The sequence below is a fragment of the Grammomys surdaster genome, unplaced genomic scaffold, assembly GCF_004785775.1.
Source record: "Grammomys surdaster isolate TR1022 unplaced genomic scaffold, NIH_TR_1.0 231, whole genome shotgun sequence".
In the NCBI taxonomy this organism is placed as follows: Eukaryota; Metazoa; Chordata; class Mammalia; order Rodentia; family Muridae; genus Grammomys; species Grammomys surdaster.
In genome coordinates this window covers 2,210,415-2,232,567 of record NW_021604676.1, presented here as the reverse complement: position 1 = coordinate 2,232,567, position 22,153 = coordinate 2,210,415, and positions in this window count along the sequence as shown.

The window sequence follows — 22,153 nt, the reverse complement described above, 5'->3', positions numbered from 1 at the left end:
CCTCAAAGCTGATAGAACCTGGGGAAGCTTTGACCCTTGCAAAGAAAGCTGTATCCGCTCCTCAATAGATCACCTCTTGAAGCTGGGCCTGGTGACATGTGCCTGGCCCAGCATTCAGATGGTGGCGGGGGATCAGGAGTGGAAGGCCACCCTGGCCTCCATGAGCATGGTTGGAAATAATGTGCTCTCATCTGAGGGAAGCCAAGGGAAATTTGTTCCTGGACTTATTTTATTAATGTCAACTTAGTATCAGGAGTGGTTGGCCTTTCATTAAAGATTAGACATTTTAAAGCCATCAAAGGAGACAGATAACTACTTTGAAACTGTATAAACCATGCTTTGTGGGGTTTAGGCTGGGTGTTTCTTGTTCATTTTGTTTATCAGACAGGGTCTCAAGTAGGCGTGGCTGGCCTGGCCTTGACCGTCTGTCTGCCCCACAAGTGTCGAGGTTACAGCCGTGAGCTGTGCCTATTTTAGGTGGTACTGAGGATGTAACCCAGGGTCTGAGCATATGAGGCAACTGCCATCTGAAGGACATAAATTCAAAATGAGTTTTGTGATGCAAGGCGTGGTGGGCTTCCGCTACTCCTATTAGAGCCAGCTGGCTCTACACAGTGAGTTACAAGCTAGTGAGGTTACATGGGAAGATGGATCTTGAAAGTCATACATGAGTCTGGTATATAACATATAATTGGATTTTAAAAACCCATTTAGCCCTTTAGTCAGGAATCTGAATTTATTGTTTTGTATCTTGTATTTGCCTCACTTTTCCTATTTTGTTGCCTGCTTGTGTTCGTGCGTGCATGTGTTTGTGTGTGTGTGTGCGCGCGCGAGTGCGCGCACGTCTTATATCTGTAGGCATTTTCTTTGCAGTTACCATAGGAATTAGATAAACATTCTTTTAAGCTTAAAGCAGCTTTGGCCATATGTAGAAACTACTTCACATCCATCCTTGTGGTAGCAAGAGTCAAAACTTTGACCTTTGAATTTTTTGATTGTATGTATGTGGCTAGTTTTGCTTAATGCGTATGTACCACATATGTGCCTGGTGCTTGAAGAAGGCAGGAAGTACCAGACCCCCGAAATGAGCTACAGACGATGATGAGCCACTGTCCGAGCTGGAAATCAAACCTGCATCTTCTGGAAGAGCACCCAGGGCTCTTAATTACTGAGCCTTCTCTCTAGCCCCTACCTTTTAATTCATCGAGTGAGGTATGTTACTAAACAGCTCCGCTGGCTTCAATGTGTGGTCCTCCTGTGTCAGCCATCTAAGTGCACGGGCTGCAGGCGGGTACCACCATAGCAGCCTTCATACTGGTAACTATAGGAAATATAAAAAAGATACAAACTTAGCTAGAGAGAGAGAGCTCAGGATTTAGGAGTACTATCTGCTGTTGCAGAGGATCCAGGTTCATCTCCTGCCTCCCATGGGGCAGCTCACAACAATCTGTAACTACAGTTCCAGGGCATCTGATGCCCAGTTCGGGCCTTCAGAGGAACCTGCACTTTGTAGCATACATATACTCAGGCATGCACAAAGCTCACACACACAGGTTTGGGGTTTTTGTTTGTTTTATATAAGTACATTGTAGCTGTCTTCAGACACACACCAGAAGAGAGCATCGGATCCCATTACAGCCACCATGCGGTTCCTGGGAATTGAACTCGGGACCTCTGGAAGAGCAGTCAGTGCTCTTAACTGCTGAGCCATCTCTCTCCAGCCCCCACAGTTTGTTTTAAATTGAAGTTTTGGGGGCTGGAAAGATGGCTGAGCAGTTAGGAGCACTGGCTTCTGTTCTTTTGGGGGAGTGGGTTTGTTTCCCAGCACCCACTTTTCATGAGTCACAACAATCTTAACTCCAGTTTCAAGGGTCTAATGGCCTCTTCAGGCATCAGGCATGCAAGAATTACACAGAAATACATGAAGGCAAAGGCAAAGCACTCATATGAAGAAGTAGAGCACAGCTTGAAATGGTTAGTGGTTTCCTATCCTGTGCTTCTTTTAGAACTGACTGTAACAGCTCTGCTGGCAGGGCCTCATACAGCTTATTTCCCTATTTCTTGGCTGCACCAAGAGGTGACAGTGATTGGCCTGTCCCATCTAGTTCTGTAAGTCCATGATGATGAAATCATCCAGAGACGTGGATTCTCAGAACACTTGCTGTCATTAGGCAACGCATGACATGTAATTTGTACTGTGGCTCATTGTCTAAGGAATCAAAGAGGATCATGAGTCAAATGGTGTTTTAAAAGCAAAAATTAAAACTGTAGCAACTTAACTGTTGTTTCTGAGTTAAAAGCTTGAGCAGTACTGCCCTTTAGTTGTTACTCTATTCAAATGAACTTTTAACACAGATGCTATGGAGTAATCTGGAACAGAGTGGATTCCGGTCATTGGGCAGACTGAACTGTTCATGAATTCATTTCACCCCTTCAGTTCCCGTTCACTATTAAAGCCAAAACCAACCTAGGCTCTCGCCCTACACAGACGTGTCAAGAGCAGAAATTCATCAGTCACCTCACCTCATGTCTGGTGGTGGTCCATGTGTTCGTCATCCAGGTCCAAGTAGAGACCGCCAAACTTGGGATAAGGGGAGGTCTGAGTTCTGGATGACCTCATCGCTACTGACTCTCCCGGGCACTTGCTTACCAATCTTGTTGGACCCACAGTCTTGGTTTGAGACAGGATCTATATAACCTGTAAGAGCTTCCTGCTTGCTTGCTTTTCTTTCTTTCTTTTTCTTTCTTTCTTTCTTTCTTTCTTTCTTTCTTTCTTTCTTTCTTTCTTTCTTTCTTTCTTTCTCTCTCTCTCTCTCTTTCTCTCTCTCTCTCTTTCTCTCTCTTTCTCTCTCTTTCTTTCCTTCCTTCCTTTCTTTCTTTCCTTCCTTCCTTCTCCCCTCTCTTTCTTCCTTCCTTCCTTCCTTCCTTCCTTCCTTCCTTCCTTCCTTCCTTCCTTCCTTTCAAGATTTATTTATATGAGTTCACTGTAGCTATCTTCACACATACTAGAAGAGGGCATCAAATCCCATTACAGATGGTTGTGAGCCACCATGTGGTTGCTGGGAATTGAACTCGGGACCTCTGAAGAACAGTCAGTCCTCTTAACTGCTGAGCCATCTCTCCAGCCCCAACCTCCTGCTTTCTAAGTGCCAAGATTAGATGTGCAGCACCACACCTAGCTCAAAGTTCTTTTTGAACGTGGAGATGCAAAGGCCCTGTGCCTGCCAATCCAGTGAACCCTGGGTGAGCTGACCAGAGCAGTGTGTTCAGTTGTGATAGCACAGTGCACTGTAAGAGCACAAGCATCAGTCTCCAGACACAGCTTTCCGGTAACTCCCCTTTAAAGACACTGGACCTCACAGTCAAGTAACCATATGCCTTGAGATCATCTAAAGCTATGTACTCTGTGTGCTGTCCTACTGTGTGCTCAGCCTGTTTCAGTCTAACCTGCCCTACAGGAAAACAATATAACCAACCTTATACCTTGCATTTCTCATGCAGTCAGCTTTTAAACCTAAGCTAAGTGCATAGCTTCAACCTTAAATCTTTTACTCAGGATTTAAGGACTCAGGACCCTGACCCTGACCCAGAATGGGGTGTGTATATATGAATTATTTGCTGAAAACAGCCAGTAGGTTGAAAACTATTTTTGTTCTGTTTTGAGGCAGGATCTTTCTACATATTCCTGGATGTCCTGGAACTCACTATGTAGACTAGGCTGGTCTCAAACTCAAGAGATCCACCCATCTCTGCCTTTCAAGTGCTGTGTTTAAAGATGTGTGCCACCACACTAGCAAGAGTAATTTTGGGGCTGGAGATATGGCTCAGCAGCTAAAAGCACTTGCTGCACTTCAGGAGACCCTGCTTCTAGCACCCATGTCGGGCAGCTCGGAGTCACCTGTAACATCAGTTTCAGGAATCCAACACCCTCCTCTGGTTTTCGTGAGCATTGCACACATGTGGCCTACACACAAACATAAATACATATTTCTAAGTTTTAAAAATTCTTATATGTATGGGTCTTTGGGCTACATGTATGTGCCTACCGAGGCCACAAATGGACATTGGTCCCTGAAACTGAAGTCTCAGGTGGTTGTGCTTGCAAGTGAATGCCTGGAATTGAACCTTGGCCCCAGCCAGCGTTCTTAACCTACAATCTCTACAGCCCCAGAAAGCAAATTTAAAATGGACATCTACTATAAATACTGGATTTAGATAACATGAATATAGGTTGATAATGTCTCTGTGGTTTTGAGTGTTATTTTGGGTTTAAGTAACTTCTTATAAAACTGTTAAAGATTTGTTTTATTAAAATAATTTTACTGTGAGTTTGTTTGCCAGCATGTGTTGTGTATATGTGCACCACATGTACTCGATGCCTTAGAGGCCAGAAGGGTAATCAGATCCATTATACTGGAGTTAGGGGTCATTGAGAGCCAACATGTTAGTCCTGGGAAATGAACTCAGCTTCTTTGGAAGAACTTTGAGTACTCTTAACCCCTGAGCCATCTCTCCAGCCTCTCATTTCCCATATAAAAGGTATTTTGTTGTTATTTTCCCATACCCTGCTTTCTGTGCTGTTCAATAAATATAGAGCAAAGCCATTTGTTAGGGACAGACAGACTTCAGACAGGCTACAAACTACACAGATGAGAGATAGAGGGAGAGAGAAGTGGAGAATCTACATTTGGGTTCACTCTTGCTCTGTACTACTCCAAGAGGAAGACTTCATTGCTCAATGTGATATCACGGAAGCCCTCAACAGAGGTGTGCTCACAAGTTCTAAGGTGTCTGGGTCAGGCTAGACTCAAACCTTTTAAACACACTGGGAAGTTTTCTGTTTGTTCTGTGCACCAGCACTTGCTGATTGATAAAAAGAAACAAAAGTAATGGAATCCAGAGGTTCGATTGCTTTAGCCTTTAAAGCTTTAAGCCTTTAAGCTCACCAAGCGGACGTGCCCATGTGCTAGTAGCTGTGAGCACGTGGAGGGCCACATCTCTAGCATGCTGCTGCAGGCCAGGTGATAGCATGCTGCTCATGCCTCCATCTTTAAGCTCAATCCCAAGTTTCTTTTTCATGTCTAACTTAAGCCACAGACTGATGTCTGTATATTTAGACTCCCCGCTGTGTTCACTGTTCCCATACCTGCCTGCCTTGAACCTTTGCACTAGCTCCAGCTGCAGCTGAGATGGCGCACTGGGCAGTGTTGACTGGTGCCTAAGCATGCATGCTTCAGAGCAGAGTCCAGGCCAAGCCTCAAGCTTCATCCTGTGGCTTATCAGCTTTGTCCTTGCATAGGCTGCTTGTCCATACACGGGGCCGTTAACACACAGTTCATAGGTTACTGTCAGACTTAAATAAGAATACTGAATACAGGCATTTAGTATGATGCTTGGTATGTAGTATATGTTTAATTTTCACCTATATGAGTTTTGCATTCATGTTTGTCCATCGAATGTGTGCCTAGTGTCCAGAGGTCAGGAGAGGGTGTCAGATGCCCTGGAACTAGCATTAACGACCATTGCTAGCCACCATTGGATGCTGGGATTCAAACCTAGGTCCTCTGCAAGATCTGTCAGGGCTTTTAACCTCTGAGCCACTATCCTAGAGCCAGATTTATCTTTTATTATATGTGAGTGTGGGTGTGTGTATGTTTCTGCAGTGCCCATGGAAGCCAGGAATATTGCATCCCCCTGGAGCTGGAGTTACTGACAGCGATTAGCTTACACGCGCGTCACACTCAGTGTGGGTGGCTACTGGAAACTGAATTCAGGTTTTCTGCAAGACCAGTACATGCTCTTTAGACCCCTGAATCCTCTCTCCAGTTCCCCTTAGTAAGTCTTTATAGTACTTGTCCTATTTGAACTATTGTCCATTAACAAGTTAGTGGACATAATGGAGTTAGGGTCGGCTTAGGACCTGAGAATCTTCTAATAGGGCAGGCTCAGCCATCTGCCTTCTAAGGGCCCACTGAAGGACAAATTAATACTAAGAAACCAGAAAGGGACAGATTTTGGAGAAGAAAAAATTGAAGGTCCAGTGACCACCCAGCCTCCCTCCCATATCTATTTTCTAGGTGCTAACATGAGATTCTGGCTTAAGTAAGGGACCAGGGATATAAACATAGATAATAAACAGTCTCAGTAAGGTGTTGTGATGGTTTGTGTATGGTCAGGGTGTGGCACTATTAGAAGGTGTGGCCCTGTTGGAACAGGTGTGTCACTGTGGGTGTGGGCTATAAGACCCTCATCCTAGCTGCCTGGAAGCCTGTATTCTGTTACCAGCCTTCAGATGAAGATGTAGAACTCTCAGCTCTCCCAGCACCATGTGTGCCTAGATGCTGCCATGCTCCTGCCTTGATGATAATGGACCGAACCTCTGAACCTGTAAGCCAGCCCCAAATTAAGTGTTGCCCTTTACAAGACTTGCCTTGGTCATGATGTCTGCTCACAGCAGTAAAACCCTAACTAAGACAGAAGTGGTCCTATCCATTATCATTTCTTAGGCTCCAGTCTCTCTTTTAAGATAGTGGACAAGCTACAACTCTGTTTTTAGGAGACAAACTATGCCCCCCACCCTACCCCTCAGGCCAGTATTAGCCTTCAGCTTTTCCTTCTAGCATGAGACAGCTATTAAATATTCCAGTTTTTGAGAATTTACTGTGTGTGTGTGTGTGTGTGTGTGTGCAAATATATCTTTAGAAGTCTGTCCTGCCAGGACTGTTCATTCTTCCCAGAGCAGATAGAAACACTTTGACTATCTTTAGTAAGCAATCTTTTCACATTAGAACATCTTATCTTGATTGTCAGGGCCTTCTGCTGTAGCTCTGGGCTCATTTTCCATCCTTTCTCAATGACCCAGACTCTTGCTTGAAACAGTTCTGTGTGGGCAGCCTTCTATCCCTAAAGGCCAGCCTGATTCACGTCCACTTTCCAGGTTTGCCAAGAGCAGTCTGCTTTATCCCTAAATCCCGAACACACATATTCACCACGAAGCCAAAAGCCCTAGGGTCTGGAACCAAAACCTCTATTCTCTAGCTTTGGGTAAATATTATATTCCTTTTCTAGAAATCCATGCCTTATCCATCTGTAGGTCCTATGGCAATAGCAAGAATCATCTCTTACCCCCTCCCTAGCTTTGGCCAAGATAAGATGCAGCCTGCCTTTAGGGATTTGAACAACATCCTGACAGAGTCCCTGCTGCTGCCTTGATCTCTGACAGCTTATTCTCAATTCACAACTAGAATACGCCATTATGTTTTAAACACTTACTTATTCGCTTTGTTTGTTTTTGAGATGTGATCTTATTCTGTTGCCCAGGCTGGGCTAGTGCTCAGCAATTCTCCTACTTCGGCCTCCCAAGTGAACTAGCATGTCTAGGCAGATTGAGCCCTTTTTAATTTTTAAAGATTATTAATAAATAAAATAATATTTATAAATTAGACAGAGAGAGAGAGAGAGAGAGAGAGAGAGAGAGAGAGAGAGAGAGAGAGAGAGAGACAGACTTATTCCTGAGGAAGCTGAGCCCCCCTGGAGCTACTGGCGTGCTGGGCAGTTGTAAACTACACTGAGCTAAATCTCCAACCTCGCCACAAGCACCCTTAACTGCAGGTTAATGCTCTAAAACTGTTAGACTGTATCACCCCTTGACACAGCATCTAACAGGCTCTCAGTGTGTGGAAACCTGTGAGGCATGCATCCTTCTCCCCAACTCCTCAGTCTCCATCACATGGCTCGTACACTCTGGCCCAGACTTATTTCCTAGCTTTACCCACCACCTGGGAAGTTCTGGGGACAGAAGTTGTGTCACTGTCCCTGTCTTTATTAATCTTGCACCAGGGCCCAACCTAGTCTCCCCTCCACACCCCATCCCCAAACCCCAGATCTAATCTGGGGCCCATATCTAGTGCTCTGGCCTAGTCTGGTCAGTCCTGAACACTCAGATTTTGACCCGGAGGCACATGTACCTCAGCACAGGCTCCCCTCCTACTACTTGACTTCAAACATCCCTGGCATATCCCACCTTCAGACCCAATCCAACCTGCACATCTTGAACTACAATGCTGGTGGATCTGATTCTAGCCTATGCATATGCTCTTCAATCCCCAGATCTAGCCTGGGTCCCACATCTAGGGCCCTGGCCTACTCTGGTCAGCTCCACCCAAGCCACACCCAACTACCAGGATTTGGTCATGACACACATCCTGCCTGTCTGCTCAGCTCAGCTCCACCTCCTACTACCTGACTTTGGCCTGTGTCACAACCAACCTCCAGGACCAACATGAACCAACACATCTTACACTGCAGCCCAGCCTGGTGACTCCATATCTGACACAGAACAAACAAAAGATGTCTTCATGCCCAGGCTTCATTGAAAAAACAAACAATATAAAAGATCAAGACAGTATGTGCCCCTCCCCCAGTCCACCAGTCCTATAGATGAACTCAAGAGCATAGAACTTAAAAGAATACTCATAAGCTTCTAAGAATTCAAGGAGGGCAAAGATAACACAAACAGCTCAATGAACTGTAAGGAAATGTAATAAAAGAATAAACATTGGAATGATGCCCAAGAACACACAAACATAATTCTGAATGAAATGACAATCTAGAATTTGAAAACAATCCAATGAAGAGAGATCTTGATGAGCACACAGGCTGGGTAAAGAGGGAATTAAAATAACCCAGCTAGAGCAGTCAGGGAAGCCCTTACAAGTAGAATGGAGCAAATAGAAGACAGAATATTAGGACTTGAAGATCAAGTAGAAGAACCAGACCACACAAGCAAAGGATATGAAACACCCATGGCGGAGTGGGATATGCAGGAAATATGGAATGCCATACAAAAACTAAGTCTTCAGATATAGGCATGAAGTAGAGGAGTCCTAGGTCAATGGCATAAGCCAGATTTCAGCAGGATCATAAAAGACTTCCTCAAACTAAGGGAAGACATACCCATACAGATGCAAGGAGTGCATTAGAACATCAACTACTCAAGACCAGAAAAAGTCCCAGGGCATATCATTGTTAAAACACTGTGTAGACAGCAGAGTATTGGAAATGGTTCGAGAAGAAAATGTAAGTTACATTTAAAAGAATAGCATCTCTTTGTTTGGTTGGTTTTTGAGAGAGTTTCTCAGTGTAGAGATGGCTGTCCTGGGACTCGCTCTCTAGACCAGGCTGTCCTTAAACTTACAGAGGTCCGCCTCTGCCTCCTGAGTGCTGGGATTAAAGTTGTGTACCACCACTGCCCAGCAACACTTTCTTTTACAGATTTATTTATTATGTATACAGTATTCTGTCTGCATGTATGCCTGCAGGCCAGGAGAGGGCACAGGATCTCATTATAGATGGTTGTGACCTGCCATGTGGTTGCTGGGAATTGAACTCAGGGCCTCTGGAAGAGCACCCTCAACCTCTGAGCCATCCCTAGCCAAACATTTGATTTCTTTTTTTTTTTTTAAAGATTTATTTATTTATTTATGAATATACTGTCACTGTCTTCAGACACACCAGAAGAGGGCATCCAATCTCATTACGGATGGTTGTGAGCCACCATGTGGTTGCTGGGATTTGAACTCAGGACCTCTGGAAGAGCAGTCAGTGCTCTTAACCACTGAGCCATCTCTCCAGCCCCAACATTTGATTTCTTAATGGAAATGTTGAAAGCTAGAAGATCTTGGAGCAATGCATTCCACGCTATAAGAGACTATAGCAGCTAGCCTGGACTTCTGTACCTAGCAAAACTATCTGCCATAGTTGAAGGAGAAAGCAAGAAAAATTGATACAAACAAGCTTAAAAGAATTCATATACAGCATACCAATTCTAATAGAATATTAGAAGCAATTTTCCACTGAAGAGAGGAATAAGTATAGCCAGGGCGCTGTAGAAAGAAAACAAACAAAGCTGTAACCACCGAAACAAAGTATGACTAAGAACACAAGCAGCAAAAAGGCAATAAAATTCATTCAATGCACAACCTTCAAAAGTAAATTTAAATATTAATGGCCTTAACACTCTAATCAAAAGGCACAGGCTGGCTGAATAGATCAAGAAACAAAATCTGGGTCTGGAAAGATAGTCAAGTGGTTAAGGGCACTGACTGTTCTTCCAGAGAAATCACATGATGGCTAATAAGTGTAACTCCAGTTACAGGGAATCTGACAGCCTTTTCTGACATCCATGGGCACTGCACACACGTGAGCTACAGACATACATGCAAGCAAAACACTCATACACATAAAAGAAAGATAAACTGGGCATGATGGCATGTGCCTTTAGAGCCATGGGTACTTGGGAAGCAGAGGCAGGTGGATCTCTGTGAGTTAGAAGCCAGCCTGGTCTAGCGTCTAGCCAGAATGAGTTCTAGGAGAGTCGGGGCTACATAGAGAGACCTTGTCCCACAAATAAGTAAATTAATTAATAAATACCAAACTTAAAAAAAGAATTTCCTCTTTCTGCTGTCTACAATAAACTCATATTAGGATGCTTTAAAAATCAGGGTGTGGGGTGTGATGCTATTCACCTCTGATCTCAGCATCCAGGAGGCAGTGACGGAATAAACTTAATCTCCCAGTGTCTGGGATTCACTTATGGTCTTCTGATCTCTTCCAAAGGGTCTGGGTCACTTCTCCAGTTCCACCTTCTCTCCACAGCACGCCTTGTCTCCTAGGCTCAGGCTGGCTCTGTGACAAGATGTTGCTGTTTGTGGTGGTCATCCCATGCTACTGCATCTCCAAAATTGGAGGGGTCTTCTGTTGCAGTGGGCTGCACTTGCATCAATAGCCTCCCCTGGGCTCTCTTTGGGGACTTCAGCTGCTCTCCATGACCCCTTTATGTCATCAAAACCTGTACCACCTGGGAGACTTACACTACCAGGTTTGGCTGCCAGCACTTGGCTGCCTCTGGAGCACAGCTTTCTGTGTGTGCTGACCTGAGAAAATCGTCCCTGGTTTCACATCATTTGATGCTGGTCTCTGCATGTGTGTGGTATGGTGTGGTGTGTGGTATGTGGTGTATGGTATGTGGTGTGTGGTATGTGGTGTGTGCACCTGTGTGGGTTTATGTGCACCACTTGTGTGGAGGTGCTGGGGAAAGTCAGAGGGAATCAGATCCCCTGAAACGAGTTCCAGAAGGTTTTGAGTCACCTGATGTGGGGGTTGGGAAATGAAGCCAGACCCCCTGGAAGAACAGTAAGTACTCTTAACCATTGAGATGTCTTTCCAGCCCCAATGCTGGTTTCTTCATAGGCACCAGTAATGCCTCAGCTCCAGCTGATCAGCCTCAATTTTCCCAGTAAAGCAAAGGTTGTTTAGTGATCCTGCTTTCTTGTTAACCACAGTTGTCAGGCCCAGTTGGCTAACACCATAGATTCTTAATTAAAAATATACAGTAGCCCTTATAAGAGTCTTTGTTTCCCTTGGAGATTTCACAATCCAGGCCTCCATCTATCCTGCTCTCAGCTCTAACCTTTTATATTCCAAGTTCTCACAACAGCTCACCAAACTGAGCACTAAAAGTCTTTTGCAGCCTGAAGTTCCAAAGTCCTTCCACATCCTCCCTGAAACACTCAGGTCTGTCACAGCAATAGCCCGTGAACCTTGTACCAGTTTCTGTCTTTGTTAAGGTCACACTGCTGTGATGAGACACTATAACCCAGAGCAAGGTGGGGAGGAAAAGGTTTATTTAGCTTACCTCTCCTGAATCAAGATCCACTGAAGGAAGCTAAAGCTGGAACTCAAACCTGGCATGAACCTGATGCAGAGGCCGTGGAGGAGTGTTGCTTACTGGTCTGCTCCTTATGGACTACTGTGCCTGTGTTCTAATAGAACCCAGGACCACTTGCCCAGGGTGCTACCACCACAGTGGGCTGGGCCCCCTCCCATCAATCATGAAATAAAATGCTCTACCAGCCTGCCTACAGCCCGATCACCTGGAGGTATTTTCTCAGCTGAGGTTCCCTTTTCTCACATGACTTCTTAGTCAAGTAGACATAAAAACCAGCCTGCACACAGATGATATGATAATATAGATAAGAGATCGAAAAAAGTCTACCAGGAGACTTCTAGAAACAATTTGAGCAAAGTGTCAGGATACGGAACCAACCCGGAAACATCAGTTGCTTTTCTATATGCCAGCAAACATGCTGAGAAAAAGATTGTGGACACACTCTCTCTCATTCATGATAGTCTCAAAGAAACTAAAACAACTAGAAAAAAAACTGAACCAAGGAGCGGGGAAGAGCTCCACTATGAAAACTTTAAAGCTCTGAAGAAAGAGATTGACAAAGACACCATAAAATGGAGATGAAAAGACATCCCATGCTTATGGATTGGAAGAATTTTTTTTTTTTTTTTTTTTGGTTTTTCGAGACAGGGTTTCTCTGTGTAGCCCTGGCTGTCCTGGAACTCACTCTGTAGACCAGGCTAGCCTCAAACTCTCGAACTCAGAAATCCACCTGCCTCTGCCTCCCAAGTGCTGGGATTAAAGGCGTGGGCCATAACAGCCCAGTGGATTGGAAGAATTAATATTCCAAAATGACCATACAACCAAAAGCTATTTACAGATTCAATGCAAACCCAATAAAAAAAATTCCCCATATCATCCCTCATAGAAATAAGGAAAAAAAACTATCCTGAAATTCATTTGGAACCATAAAAGTCTCTGGATAAGTCAAAGCAGTCAAGAGGAAAAAGAATGATGTTGGAGGGATCATGTTACCGATTTCAAGATATATTATAGAGCCATAGTAATACAAACGGTATGGCGCTGGCACAAAAATGGACATTCAGACCAATGGAACAAAGTAGAAGACTCCAATGTGAGTACACATATAAATATAGCCATCCAATATCTCACAAAGATACAAAAAAATCACACCCTTCAGAAAAGACAGAATCTCAACAAATGCTGCTGGGAAAACTGGAAGTCCACATGTAGTAGAATAAAATTAGACCTGTATCTGTATGAATAAAAGATCTCAATGTAAAACCTAAAACAGAGACTGTTAGAAGAAAACACAGCCAATAACCTACAAGATACTGATGTGGGAAAGGGCTTTCTGAATTTTTTTCTCCATTTTCCCAGGAAATAAGTCCAACAGTTGGCAAATGGGACCTCATAGAACTTAGAAGTTTCTGCATACCGAAGGAAACAATGGATTGAAGTGAAAGCCCAAAGCAAGAGAGAATCCATGCCAGCTATAGATCTGACAGAGGATTGATATCCAGAATATTTAAAGAACTCAAGGGTTGGAAAGATGGCTAAGTGGTTAAGAGCACTGCTCTTCTAGAGGTCCTGAGTTCAATTTCCAGCAACCACATGGTGGATCACAACCGTCTGTAATGATATCTGATCCCCTCTTCTGGTGTGTCTGAAGATAGTGTACTTGTATACATACATACATAAATAAATCTTAACAAAACAAACAAATAAATAAAAACCTCAAAACACAGAGTCAAGAAAACAAGCTGCCCGAGCTGGGCGGTGGTGGCGCACGCCTTTAATCCCAGCACTTGGGAGGCAGAGGCAGGCGGATTTCTGAGTTCGAGAGTTCGAGGCTAGCCTGGTCTACAGAGTGAGTTCCAGGACAGCCAGGGCTATAAAGAGAAACCCTGTCTCGAAAAACCAAACCAAAAGAAAAAAAAGAAAAGAAAAGAAAAGAAAAGAAAAGAAAAGAAAAGAAAAGAAAAGAAGCTGCCTATTCCAAAAGATGGAGACTTCCCAAAAGAAGAAATAAAAATAACTACAAAATATCTCAAAAAAGTGTTCACTATTCTTTGCATTTAGAACAATACATGTTAAAGCAGCTTTGAAGTTTACAACTGCCAACAAATAAATGCTGGGGAGGATGTGGAGGATGGGGAGGATGGGGAGGATGGGGAGGATGTAGAAGGTGAGGAGGATGTGGAGGATGTGGAGGATGTGAAGGATGGGAGGATATGGAGAATGGGGAGGATGGGGAGGATGGGGAGGATGTAGAAGATGAGGAGGATAGGGAAGATGGGGAGGATGTGAAGGATGTGGAGGATGTGGAGGATGTGGAGGATGAGGAGGATGAGGAGGATGTAGAAGATGAGGAGGATGTGGAGCACGTGGAGGATGGGGAGGATGTGGAGGATGGGGAGGATGTAGAAAATGAGGAGGATAGAGAAGATGGGGAGGATGTGGAGGATGGGAGGATGTGGAGGATGTGGAGGTTGGGGAGGATGAGGAGGATGGGGAGGATGAGGAAGAAAGGTGACCCCCCTCCACTGTTGGTGACTTGGAAACTGGTCCAGCTACTCTGGAAGTCACTGTGGTGAGTGCTCCCAAAGCTAAAAATAAGTCTACCATATGATCCAGCTGTCACTCATTATCATATGACCAAAGGACCCGACGTCCTACTCCACAGATCCTTGCTCAGCCGTGTTCAGAGCCACCCTACTCACCATTGTTAGAATGTGGAAACAATCTAAATGTCCTTCAACTGAAGAATAATGCAAACGGGATACATATACACACTGTATGCTATTCGACTGTAAAGAGAAACAAACTTTGTAGGTACATGAATGGAACTAGAAAGATTTTCTCCAGTGAGGAAACCCAGATCCAGAAAGACAAATGCTGTATGTTCTCTCTCATCTGTGACCCCTGCCTCTAAATTCTTGGCTGTGAGTACAGCTGGAGTAACTGCAGAAGCCAGAGAAGTAAAGGGGGGACAGTGGGGGCTGGGGAAGGGATACCAGAGAGGGGATAGCAGGACACACATGATAAGAGGGGAAATGGGTGATACGGTGGGGGAGGGGAGGCCAACACAGAGGTGGGAGGGAGAGGGAAAGAATAACACTAGGGATGTTTCAAAAACCATAAAGAATCATACTAATTATATCCCTAAAATTTTATATGTAATACAAACATGCACACACACACACAAATATATATGTATTTAAATGAAGTTAAGCCTCTTGGGCTGACAATGCTCCCACAAGAGCCATAAACTAATAAAAACCTCAGTACCAGACATGAGAAACCCCCTTCAGGTTGTTGGTTAGATATGTCCAAGAGACTCCCAAAAAAATATTGGTTTGCTCTTGCCTTTGGTTGCCTCCCAGAGGTCAAAGGTGAGTCCCTATGATTGAAGACATCATGCACTTTGGACACAGGACTTGGAGGATTCAAGCTGGATCTGACTTGAAAGTGTCCTCACTGGGGATTAGCTTTCAACAGTACCGCAAGACATTATGTAACCTGCCAAGGGAGGGGAGCAACCAATAATCTACCCACTTTGTGACATCTATGAATCTCATCAATGACCAGGCTGTTAAGATATCTCTAAAGGTACAACGTGGCACTCATATCTTGGTGATAACCAATAGCCATGTATTTGGGCTTACAGCCCATTTAGCAGGGAATGGTACCTGGTACTAAAAGACTAGCCATCTGGGGCTAGTGAGGTCATGGATCTTGGAGGGGAACCTTCAATCCCCACCTTTTGTGACCAGCATTCTTCCTAACTGCATTCTAACTAGTTATTCTTATACCAACAGGCAGAGGTAGCTCTCATCACATCAAAGAAGCTTCTCTCTGCAGAAGACAGAGACCATTACAGAAGAACACAACTGGTTAACATGCAGGGAATGAGTAACTGGTTGTGGGCTGCCCAGCCACAATGGCTGTAGATGCAAATCAACTCCTGCATCTAAGACTCAAGAAACGCTATGAAAGAGAGAGTGGAAAGATCCTAAGAGCCAAAGAAATAAAAAGTCTGTTGTAAGATTGTATCTCCTAAAATGACAAAGAAGCCACACCATGGTCTAACACCAATATAGCTGCCTAAACAAGACCCCATCAAGGACAATGTCAAAATGTATACTAACTTGGAAATCCCATGGGGCCCCATCCCTAGACAACTACAGGCATCTAAAGACTACTGAGAGAGGAGGAATTTAGTCCTTCAGCCCTGTAATCATATATATAGAAACAACACTAAACAATCTCTGCAGGATGACATGTATATATATGTTTTATTATATAGTGTATATAATATACAATGTATTGTAAAGATATAACATGACATTAATATATATAATTATATGTTGATATATGGTATATATATATTCTTTACATATATATATATATATGTAAAGAAAAAAGAAGAGGCCATAAATTTGAAAGGGGTGCATGAGAGGGTGGGAGGGAAGAAAGGGAGAGGAGGGGAATGATGTAACTATATTTTAATTAAAAAAAGAAGAAGTCTGCTCTTACTGCAGCTGTGCCTGCCAGTGTGTGTACAACAGTGCACCTCATGTCCTTCCTGTGCCCTGTCCTGCTTGAGTTTCCTTCCTAGCCCACAACCACTGATATCTCACACTTACAGACCATTTACCCTTCTAATTAGAGAATAAGCTTCTTGATGCAGGGCTTTGTTTAGACAGTCCCTCCACTGCCCAGGAGTGCCACATAAGCCCTTGTATTTACTAGCTGGATGAAGGAAGGCATGGAGGAGACTTGCTACATTCCTTCCCGGTCAGTGATGCTTTATTGGCATCACTGGGGTTTGCTTCTTGGAGGGACATCTTATAGGATCCATGGTTCTCCATTTCCTATAATTCGTAGGTGTCCCAGAGGTCTTGGGGGTATTTAGATGTGACTCAGCAGAAAAGCAAGCTCTGAGTTGCAGTCCCAGAACAGTTATGAATTCTGGGAAAACATAAGCCTGCTCTGGCTGGTTTATTATCCTTAATTGCATTTTCAATGTGGGTGCAGCTCAGGTTAGCATTTTCGTTGCTTTTGAGTCAGCTGCTCCAAGGTTTTCCCAGCTCTTAGAGGATGAGTGTACCTGTTAGGGTTGCACAATATGTCCGTGACCTAGTTAAGACAATGCATTACAGTTTATTTTCAAGAGTCTTGTGCTATCCCTGTGCACCATCTCCCTGTTACATGAACCAAGCCCAGACTAAGTGGTTAGCCAAGGACCCTTGGCAGCAGACCACCTAGGCTAGCCTTTCTGAAAGAGGACATTTCTCATGATTCAAGGATAGCTCTTTTAGGAGCCCTTCAACCTGGTCTCAGGCAGAATCAGAACTCGGCTGGGGGAGGGGCACCAACTGCCCCTTTTCAGCCAAAGACTTCCTGATGGAGACAACTGGCAGCACTGGCTGCCCATAGCTCCATTAGAATCCCGCTGTCTGTCCATCCCTCTGTCTGTTTCTTGGGAAGGGGAGAAGGAGGGTAGGACAGAAGGAAAGGTCCATTTTGCCATGGTCAGGAGGCAGTTAATGTTTTCAAAAAATCCTGCCCTTGGGAGTTAGCTTTTGATGGGGAGAGCTAGGTAGGCAGGAGGGTTGTTTCTGTCTGACTGTCATCAAATGTGCCTATAATGTACAATAATGTGCTATGTAGATTTGCTTTCTCTGTCTCATATGTACCCAGAATGGCCTTGAACTAGTGGGTCTCCCTGAGTCTCTGGCTCCCAAATGCTTTCTTCTATTGCATGTTCTATTGTTCTGCAGGGTAGTGCTTCTCCAGCTAGGCATACTGGGGCCTCCAGGCATGGATGCCATTAAGTAATGTTTGTTAGGTTCATCAGGAAAATCCATAGCTGTTTCAGTCACAGTCCCTTGACTTTAGGGCGCCTTTGATATTAGAAACTTGATGAGTTTCACTTTTACCTAAGAGGTCAAGTGCATCAGGAAGTATTTCCATCTGTGATGCAAAAACAGAGAAAGTCAGTAATTAAGTAACCTGCCCAAGTTCTGGTAATGATGAAATTAAGAATCCAGGGTACCGGGACTGGAGAGGTGGCTCAGTGGTTAAGAGCACTGACTGCTCTTCCAGAGGTCCTGACTTCAATTCCCACCAACCACATGGTGGCTTACAACCATCTGCAATGGGATCTGATGCCCTCTTCTGCTGTGTCTGAAGAAAGCAATGGTGTACTCATATACATAAAATAAATAAATCATAAAAAAGAGAAGTGGTCCAACAGTTTCCCATGTTCAAAAATATATTAAAAAAAAAAAGAATCCAGGCTACCTACTTCTGTGGTATTTTTATTACTTTTCTGTGGTTTTTGTTTTTGACAGGATTTTATGTATTCCAGGCTTGTTCTGTACATAGGAGAATGACTTTGAACTCAACTTACGGCTTCTACCTCCCAAGTGCTGGATTACAGGTGTGCACCACCAAATCCAGCGTCAACACAGCCTTCTGAAAGTGAACTGCTTCGGAACTGTATCAGCAGGGTTTGCAGCTATCACTGTATTCTAAGTCTAGGTCACGTAGGTATCCCTGCAACCGAGGGTCTGCTCCTTCTCTTTGTAGATGGGCTCGATATGTATCTCATAATGGATTCATAGCACATATGATCATTGGGACTGACTTCCAGTTACGGTAATGTTTTCAAGGTTCGTTGAGGTTATCCTCTCTTTAAAAATATATCATATATATTATAATTATATAATACTATTATATACATATATTATATATGTATATTATATAAAATCTATACATATTATATAATAAAATAATAATTATATAATAAATATATTATATGTGTGTATTTATTTTGGTTTGGGGTAGCAAGAGTACAGACACTTACTGCCAAGCCTGATGATTTGAATTCAATACCCAATACCCAAAGATGGTGGGAGAAGAGAACTGACTCCAGTAAGTAAAGTTGTCCTCTGACTTCCACACAGAGTCACCCCAGCATGTGTGCCTGCATGTGTTTATTCTCTCTCTCTCTCTCTCTCTCTCTCTCTCTCTCTCTTATATACACACACAAAAATATACACACACACATGTAAGATGTGATAAAATAAATACATTTGATTAAACTTTCTGGCTAAAATATAAAGTAATATGTTTCCTGGTATTTTTATACTTGTAAATTATATTCCTGTAATTGATGTCTTTCCCCCTGTTCCCTGCTGTCTTAGTTATGAGTTTCATTGCTGTGAAGAGACACCATGACCATGGCAACTCTTATAAAGGACACCATTTAAATGGGAGGGAGGCAGCTGAGCTGGAGAGATGGCTCAATGATTAAGAGCACTGTCTGCTCTTTTGAGGTCCTGAGTTCAATTCCCAGCAACCACATGGTGGCTCACACCACTCTGTAATGGGATCCGATGCCCTCTTCTGGTGTGTCTGAAGACAGCTGCAGTGTACTCACATACATAAATAAATAAATGCATCTTAAAATAAGTAAATGGAGGCAAGCTTGCAGGTTTCAGAGGTTCCGTCCATTATCAGAACGGAAGGAAGCTTGGGAGCATGCAGGCAGACATGCTGCTGGAGGAGCTGAGAGTTCTGCATCACCATCAACAGGCAGCAGGAAGAGAGAGAGATCCTCTGGGTCTGACTTGGGTTCTTGAAACCTCAAAGCCCACCCCTCAGTGACACAGCTCCTCCAGCAAGGCCACACCTCCTGATCCTTTCAAACAGTCCTGGGGACTCATGAGCATGAGAACATCCACACGTGAGCATGAGAACATCCACACGTGAGCATGGGAACATCCACACGTGAGCATGAGGACATCCACACGTGAGCATGGGAACATCCACACGTGAGCATGAGGACATCCACACGAACTAGCTGTTTGTATCTAATCTTTGGAGAATGACCATCCCAGCCCCTTTACTTTCCAATTAGATTGCTTTTTAAAAATTATGTCTGAGGATTTGTGCTTTAGAAACAAATCTCTCATTAGACAAATGATCTGTAAATATCCTATCTTGGTAGAGTATCTTTCTGTAGAATGAATTGGGGAATATCCCTTATGCTTTTGGAAGTTTGTGAAGGACTGCTATTAGTTCATTAGAACAATTCACTAGTAAAGCCGTCTAGGCATGGCTGTTAAAAATTTATACTAAATTTATTAATTTATTTGTTTTTGTGCAGTGGAGGGCTGTGTGTGTGCTCTAGCATGTGTGCGGGAATCAGAGGACAACTTTTGAGAGTTGGTTTTCTCCTTCTGCTAGGTGGTTCCTGAATATTGACCTTCAGGCTTGGCAGCAGGAGCACTTAATCTCTGAGCAATCTCAGTGGCCTGGACCTGATATTTTGTGGGAAGTTTTGAAACCCATTATTAGCAGGTTAATTTTTTGTGTCTGAAGCTAAGACAGACTCCTGACTTGGTTTGCTTGGGGGGGGAGGGTAACCAATCATTCTAACACCACTTATTAAATAATCTAGCTGTTCCTCCCCATTGTAAATGAGTGCACACAATGTTTTGGTGGTTTTGTTCTTTACTCCTGACAAAGCATAAAGGCTATTTGCTTTATCAGAGGCCTGCATGCCATAGCCTTGAGAAATTCTTCATCCTCTTGGCATATGAAGTTTGGAAACAGGGGTCCAGGACAGGGGCTGTGACTTTCCTACCATCATTGCTCAGGCTGCATATGACCTTTGCACACCCTTGATTCTTGGCCCACAAGGCAGGGAGCACATCCTTGGACACTTGGTGCCCAACACAGCTTCGGGAACCAAGTCACACCCAGTTCTCTGGTCCGGAGTCTTACTCTGGTGAGTCTCCAGACTTTGGAGTCTCCCTTGCCCCATTGGGCCTATCTGTGTTTCTTGCCTCTCCCTGAATTCATCATGCTCTTAGACCTTGGACTTGACCTTGTTTTAGTGTCTATCTTTCATCCCTTGAGAACAGTGAGTTCTGAACCTCACTGGGATCCGGGACATTATCCTGTCAACAGCTCTTAGCCCTTCAGTTCATGCCTCTGCTTATCCCTGAACAATATGTTCTCCCCCTCCCACAGTTGCTCACGATATGGTCTGAACACGTCTCCCCTGGCCTCAACACCCAGGAGATGTGATCCTATACTCACCCCTGAAGCACCCTTTCTCTTGTGACTAGGAGGCAGGACAAAAGCTTCCAAAGCCATGGGAATCCATGAAAGCAAGAGGGAGGGGTGTTGAACAGGGTCAGGGTAGCCACACAGGGCAGCTACATGCAGAGACCAGAGGAGGCACAGGCTTGCTGTATGACTTCAGGTCAGGTTAATCAAGGAAATGCCACCAGGAAGTGGTGGCGACACATGCCTTTAATCCCAGTGCTTGAGAGGCAGAGGCAGGCAGATTTCTGAGTTTGAGGCCAGCCTGGTCTACAGAGTGAGTTCCAGAACAGCCAGAGATACACAGAGAAACCCTGTCTCGAAAACCCAGAGAAAAAAATGCCCCACAGCCTTGCCCACAGGCCAATCTGATGGAAGCATTTTCTCAACTGTTCTCAGCTGGCCTTAGCTTGTATCAAGTTCACAAAAGAACTAACCAGAACAACTGGACCACATAAAAGACAACTGGTGGCTTCATTGAATGTCTATGATTGGCAGGTATTTCACCATAGAAATCCTTCAGGGGCTTCATAATACCCTTCAGATAAAATATCTTTGCCCCAGTATTATCTGCATGCCCATACACTTAGCCCTGCCCCCCTTTTCCCCCCACATAGGGATTTCATAGGCGATGTCATGCTTTCTCTTGTACCGTGTATATGTGTTTCCTCTGCCTGGGCTTCTCTCCTTTCAGGCTCCCCTCTGCCCTTCTTACAAGATTGCTACCTCCCACAGGAAGTCCTCTCTGACATGCTGGACTTGGTGGCCCTCCTATCTTCCCATGGCATCTATGTGTTGTACAAATTTGGATATCTCCCAGTCCTCTGGTCACGCCTTACTCCATTTTTCTTGCACAACTGCAAAGAAGCTAGCTGTTGCTACACCGGTGTTTACCCAGTTTCCCTCTGCCCACATACATAGATACTAGCAAGCCAAGTGTTGAGCCATGAGCCCCAGGCATCTCTTTGGACCTTCCGTAGGCCAAGTCTGACAGTAGTGTAATTCCCTGGCTTCTGCATCTCTCCTGAGGTAATCCTGTATCAGATGTCTCCTCTGTCTCCTCATCTCTCAGGTGTTCACACGGGGAAGGGTAACTGTGAGACTGGCTTTTCTAGCTATATTGTTAACCTTCCAAGGGTAGGCATGTGCTTTCTCCCTGGCTAGCTGAGCCCCAGTAAGTCTTGCTGTATTTTTACTGATTTTAGGGGAAAGGGGATTTTATAGTTTTAGTAACCAGCGAGTCAGGCATTGAATATCAAACAGCTTTCAAACCACTCTTAGTAAAAGTTAGGCCTGTCTGGCAATTATGCAAGATCTACCTCA